General features: G+C 46.5%; 1 long non-coding RNA gene across 8 annotated transcripts in view; it reads left to right on the top strand.

Annotated features, from left to right (window-relative positions):
* Positions 1–5,556, top strand: part of LOC110597666 (uncharacterized) — a 39,990-nt gene extending 34,434 nt beyond the window's left edge. For 6 of the 8 annotated variants that reach the window (XR_013439432.1, XR_013439430.1, XR_013439431.1 and 3 more), the window contains 2 exons: positions 604–870; positions 1,465–5,556. This is a non-coding gene — a long non-coding RNA (uncharacterized LOC110597666). Of the gene's footprint in view, positions 1–552; positions 871–1,464 lie in introns of all 8 variants that reach the window. The other 2 variants (XR_013439429.1, XR_005728972.2) reach the window with 2 other exon arrangements.
* The last annotated feature ends 510 nt before the right edge of the window (positions 5,557–6,066 follow it).

Raw genomic sequence — 6,066 nt, 5'->3', positions numbered from 1 at the left:
GTAAGTTTTTTCTGGAGCTCTTGCTTCCTCATGTCTTTTCTTAAAAACATTGTGGGTCGGGATTCAGAGTGCATCTGGATCACTTCCCCATGTCTCTGTTTCTTCCTTAGCCAAGGGAGGTGGTCTGCAGCCAGACACAGTGGTTTCTGTGTCTGGCTGCAGAGTGTGAGCATGTGATATTAGGGGTAGTGTACAGCCCTCTTTTGTCACTGAAGAAATCTTTTGACCTCAGGCAGCATCTGCCCCAACCCCAGGCCACCCCTAGATATGTGTTCTTTGCCAACGGTGGCTGCTTCTACTTGGTCTTTCTCTTTGCCTTATGGGGTAAAATCTCTGCCTTTGAGGGCCTAAGGTGGGTGAGTAAGGAAACAAGAGCATAGAAAGACATTGCCCCACGTGGCTAGAAGTCAGAGACTTGAGCTCCGGCCCACCTTCCTACTGAGTGGTCTTGGGCTAGCTACCTCTCTTTCTGAACCTGGAAAAGGAGCATTGGATAAGATGGTATCTGAGGTCCTTGAACCACTGCATATTATACTTTGGAGTTCTTCCTAGGTTTTCTACTTTGTTACCTGCCAGTAACCCTCCCGTCATGGCCCTACCCAGCTCACAGGGAACTCAGCCTGCATCATCTCCTTCAAGCTGCACTGGGATGGAGGAGGCACCTTTACCCAGAGGCTACAAAAATGAAAGCCCACCTCACTGCTGGCAAGTGCTATGAGACTAATATGTGATCTGTCTTGAAACAAGGCTTTGGCCAGAAAGCATGTCTCAGCTAGATGTGTTCTCATTCTCAGCCTCGAATTGGGATGTCTTTGCCTTCTCTTCTGGTTCTACATGCTTTGAATAGTGTTTTCCTGAGTGACCCTCCAGGTATGTTTGCATTATCCTTGGGACTTTCCCTGGGTCAGGGCCTTCAGACTCAGAAGCCCCAAACCTTGTGAAGTAATCTGTAGGGACAATACTACTTTTTGGTCCCCAGTACCCCCAACCAGATGGCTCTGCCACCAGTACAGCTCAGTGGCTCATGGAGTAAGGTGGATGTGGGCTCAGGATTTTTGGATACTGGGGTGACCCTGGGCCAGGAATTCAACCTCTTTAAGACTCTGTTTCCTTAGTTCTAAAAAAGATAATCACATCTTTCTCATAAAGTTGCAGCAAGACAGAACTAACACAGAGATAGTACCTTGAAATGACAGGATTGTTCTCCCTTATCTCCTAAGCCTAACTGAATTCAGAGGTCACAGACACAAGCCCAGAACTTTTCTGACCTCCTCCTGCCTTCCATCTTCAGGACTGCTCTGCTGGGGAGGTCCTGAAACGACCCTGGAAGGACTCCTCCCCTGCCCACCACCCTCCTTCCCCAGGGAGCAGAAATACCTAGTTTCAGCCCTAATAATACCTGAATGAGATTTATAGGACACCTTCGTCCCCAGAGTTCTCACATACTATTTCTCTTATCTTTAGATTGTCCTGTGAAGTAAAGTGATGGTACAGCCTCTTTTCAGTTTTTATGGAAATGGAGACAGAGAGGAATGGTGACTCTTGCCAAGGTCGCAGGATTGGAATATGGAGCCAAACTGCCTCAGGTCATAGAAGATCATCAGAAGGAGAAAATCTGAGCAGGAAGAAAAGAGTCAGCTACCGCTTTAGGCTGTAAAAGTTGGAGGCAAGAATGGAGGAATCCCAGGCAATCCTGCTTGTCTGGGACTTGCCAAGAGACCTGGGGAATATGACCCAACCCTTTTGTGGGGTCTTTGCTTTTGACCTATTGGCCTAGTATGTCCTCTACCATTTCTGCCCTTATCACATCCTATCAGGCCTGTTCACCCTGAAACATTCTGGCCAGGCCTCTGGTAAATGGAAGCTCTATACCATCTGCATTTTCACCCCAAAGGACTGGAGGCAGTGTGCTGGGAAGTTGCCAAAGCAGAGGCTCCAGCCTTCTAGGAGTTAATGACTCCTTCTCCCCAGCTGTCCTCCCTTTGGTGCTCCTCTTCCTCCCTCCTGCTCACAGCAGGCTCGGCCTGGACCCGGGAGCCATGCTGCTGTGCTGTTGCCAGGGGAGCCCAGAGGCAGATCTGAGCTATGCAGGGAAAAGGCCCAGCCTGTCAAAGTGTCTGAGATGAACCGCCACTGTCCCTGTGCAGCTGGGCTCAGACTTGTCTCGGCTCTTGTCTGTGCCTGAGAATGGCAAAGCCCAGTGAGGTTCAAGGGCAAACTCGCTATTCATTAGTCAGGGGTTCTTGACGTCCTGTCTCTCCAGGGATGGGTTCCCCCTTCCTCTCTCTCTCCCTCCTCTGATACATTCCTGGGTGCCTTTGGAGAGGACTACACACCCTCCTCTTGCCCAACCCCCTCTCCATAGACCCCTGAATAAACTCCCCTCAAGGAGACCAGGCAGGATAGAGACAATGGCTTCAGGAAATCATTCAGGCGGGACCCCAGCCACTCTGGCCTGCCTTCCACTCCCACAGCCCCTGTAGGCACATTCTGCTTGTGACTCCAGCCACTCTGGGCCACCAGCCTGCATAGGCCTGGATGGGAAGAGACTACTGGGCACTGCCCTAAGGACAACATTCAGTGCAATGCCATTCTCACTGGGCTCCAGGTATACATTTATCTCCCTGGCTGGCTGCTATATTTCTGTAACATTGTGTGTCTATTTAAAGACACTCTTCAATGCTGTTTTTAGGAAGTATATTTTCTAAAATGTAGCAGTATCAAAAAATAAAAGGCAGTAGTGCAGGCCTGTAATTCCAGCAACTCAGGAAGCTCAGGCAGGAGGATTGCAAGTTCAAGGCCAGCATCGGCAACTTAAGAAGACCCCATCTCAAAAAATTAAAAAGAGGGCTTTCATGCACAAGGCCCTGGGTTCAATCCCCAGCACCAAAAAATAATAATAATAATAATAATTAAAAGGGCTGGGGGGTCTATCTCAGCACTCCTGGATCTAATCTTCAGTACTGGGGAAAAATATAAAAGGCATATATACTTGAACACAAATATATTGCACTATTAGGAATTTACCTTATGGGTATATTTGTAAAACTTCCCAAAGAGGTATGTACAAGGGTGTTTATGGGATCATTTCTTCTTTACAGTGTAAAGAAATAGAAATAACCAATGGGTCCTTTCATACAGTGGAGTACTATGCAGTTGTAAAAGTCCATGTGGTAAGATCTCTATTGACAAACCCATATGGAATGTTGGCTAGTATATATTATAGGGTAAATAGAATAAACTGCAGAATAGGCAATAGAATATGATCTTATTTGTGTACATTTAAAAATCAGAGGCCAGCTGGGTGTGGTGGTGCACACCTATAATCCCAGCAGCTCAAGAGGCTGAGGCAGGGGGATCGAGAATTCAAAGCCAGCCTCAGCAACTTAGTGGGGCCCTAAGCAACTCAGTAAGACTCTGTCTCTAAACAAAACACAAAAATAGGTTGGGGATGTGGCTCAGTGGTTAAGTGACCCTGGGTCCAATCCAGTACCAAAAAAAAAAAAAAAAAAAGGCCAAGCGCAGTGGTGCTTGCCTATAAATTCCAGAAACTCCAGACATTGAGGCAGGAGGATTAATAGTTGGAAGCCAGCCTTAGCAATTTAGTCAGGCTCTAAGCAACTTATTGAGACCTTGTCTAAAAATAAAAAGATCTGGGGATGAAGCTCAATGATAAAGCACCCTTGGGTTTAATCCTAATAATAATAATAATAAATAAATAAACCCTACAAAAAAACAAAAAACAAATCATAAATATGCTTATATATGAGTGGTTTCTGACAATATATATTAGATAACCACCTCTGGGAAGTGGGGATACAAGGATGCATTCTTCTGTACAATAATATTTTCTTTTCATGTTTGTAAAATACTTTTCTTGAAAAATATAGGGACTATTTAATAGGCTTAACTTCTATCAACAAACTTGGAATAGGAAATTAAGACGATAGTGGTGATGTTGCAGGAAAAAATATTCCAGAATCACTGGCAACATTAGCTACTATACTTTTCTGAGCCTAATGATCACTTCAGCATGGCTCTATTAATCATAAAATCTAGTAAGTGCCAGGGTGTTTCTCTTGGTCTTGTTTAGGTGGGTGTCATGTTTTCAGTTCACCCTGTGGGAAAGGTTGGTTGATTTGCCCAAAATCCTGGGCAGGTAGGGGTAGGAGGTCAGGAATCTAATGGGGGCTCAAGAAGGGTGGTGTAGGCTCTCAGCCATTGCCCCTCCATCCTCAGGAGACTGACCTCTGGGGTGCCATCCCAGGGTGGCACCACATGGACCTCAGTGAGTGGAAGATGTCTGCATCCTACTGCAGCCCAAAGGAGGATACACTAACTGGGGCTGGCAGCAAATGGATGGGATTCTGAAAGTTACCATTTGCAAAAACAGCATGTGTCTTGAGAGAAAAGCACCCTTTGTATTGCCCACCCCAGCATCAATCACCCCTGCTTTACCTCCCCTCCCCCAGCTAAAGAGTAAATTGCTAGGAAAGTGTTGCCTGTGACAGGGCACAGGAGTCCCCAAAGCCAGAAACGTTGGTGTCCTGCCACAGGTCAGGACACAGCAGCTCATATAGCACTCTTCACTGGGCCCTGGATAGCCTGGAGGAGGTGCTGGGGAGGTGCAGTCCTAGAGGGGCTTGGGAAACCCATGGGAGTCTAGGTAGTCCCAGATCAGCTGCCAGCAAGCAGAGTAAGGAGAAAGGAAACATTAAGAGCAACTGCTGTGGGCTAGGTTGTCAGGTGCCAGGTCACTGTGCTTTGGCCCAATGAGTTCTCTTTAATTTTATGGGCTGTGGGTGCCATTAGTACACTCATTTTACAGATGAAGACACTGGGGATCAGAAAAATTATGGTCCTTCGTCACACAGCTAAAAATTGCCAGAAATGAGATTCAAAATTGAGACTAAGTGACTCTAAACTATACTCCTAACCCCAAAGAAATTCTGTTTAATTGGGTCACTTAAAAAAGGTCCCCAAAGCTATATTTTCTCCTGGCCAGTATCCACTTGTAAAGACATCAACCTTTGCCTGCAAGGCCACCTCAAATACTCCCTTGCCTGGGGTCTTCCTCAATTCCACCTAATGCCATCTCTCTTCTTGGGGTGTGCTAAGCCTTGGAGACTGGGCACTGGGGCGGATTCCAGACCCTCATTCAGATTGGGGCTGTTGGTTAATATTGCTCTTAAGTGCTGCTGCTGCCCAGTCTCCTGGCTCCTGGTCTTCTATACTCCCGTAGACTTTGCTTCTTCCTTGAGGTCCTTGACCTAAAGGAGCCTCGTAGGAAGGTGAGGAGGCTCCCAGGATGGCCCCACTGCTTCTCAGAGGCTGGTCCAATGATATGAGGGAGTGGGGGGTTCTTAGAAACTGATACTGGAAAGCAGAGACGGTCTCCACGTGCTTGAGTTTCTAGGACTCCAAGATCATTGGGTCCATCTGAATTGTCCTGAGGGAAAACTAGGGCAAATTATGGGAAAGAAGCCTCTTCCTGTCCTGTGAACCCTCTGGCCTTCTTGCACCAGTTCATGGAGAATAAAATTTCTTTGCAAAGCCTCCCATGTCTCTGGTGAGTTTTCCTGGGTGGATATTAGTGAAGAAAGATTCAGCTGCTACAAAGATAACTCATGGTGTCTGGAGGTGTGGTGGGACCCTGGGAAGGATGGAACAAAAAGCTTCACTAGGCCTTGGAAAGTCTGTCTACTTGACCTAGGGTCACCTCAGTAAGAAGATGAAGTCCATGGCCTACCTTGCTTTGAGGGTGGAATTTATAGGTGCCCTGGTTCTGGATTGGAGAGTAGTCCCAAGCTCCTTCTAAACCTCCACTAGTGTCTTCTCATTTAATTTTAACAATGATTGCAGAAGACAATTTCATTTTAAGACTAGGAAACAGAAGCTCAGAGAGGCTAAGAAATATACCAAGTCACACAGCTGGAAAATGGTGAATTTGGTCCTAGTTCTCATCTCTATGACCAGAATAGGATGTAAAGGGTCATGAATTTCCTGACAGCCCCTGACAAAATTTTTTCATGTATGTGCAAAATCGCAATCATGCTTTCATCACAG

The sequence above is a fragment of the Ictidomys tridecemlineatus genome, chromosome 5 (assembly GCF_052094955.1).
Source record: "Ictidomys tridecemlineatus isolate mIctTri1 chromosome 5, mIctTri1.hap1, whole genome shotgun sequence".
Lineage (NCBI taxonomy): Eukaryota > Metazoa > Chordata > Mammalia > Rodentia > Sciuridae > Ictidomys > Ictidomys tridecemlineatus.
The sequence above is the reverse complement of the archived record's forward strand: the minus strand, read 5'-3'. Positions and strand labels throughout refer to the sequence as shown.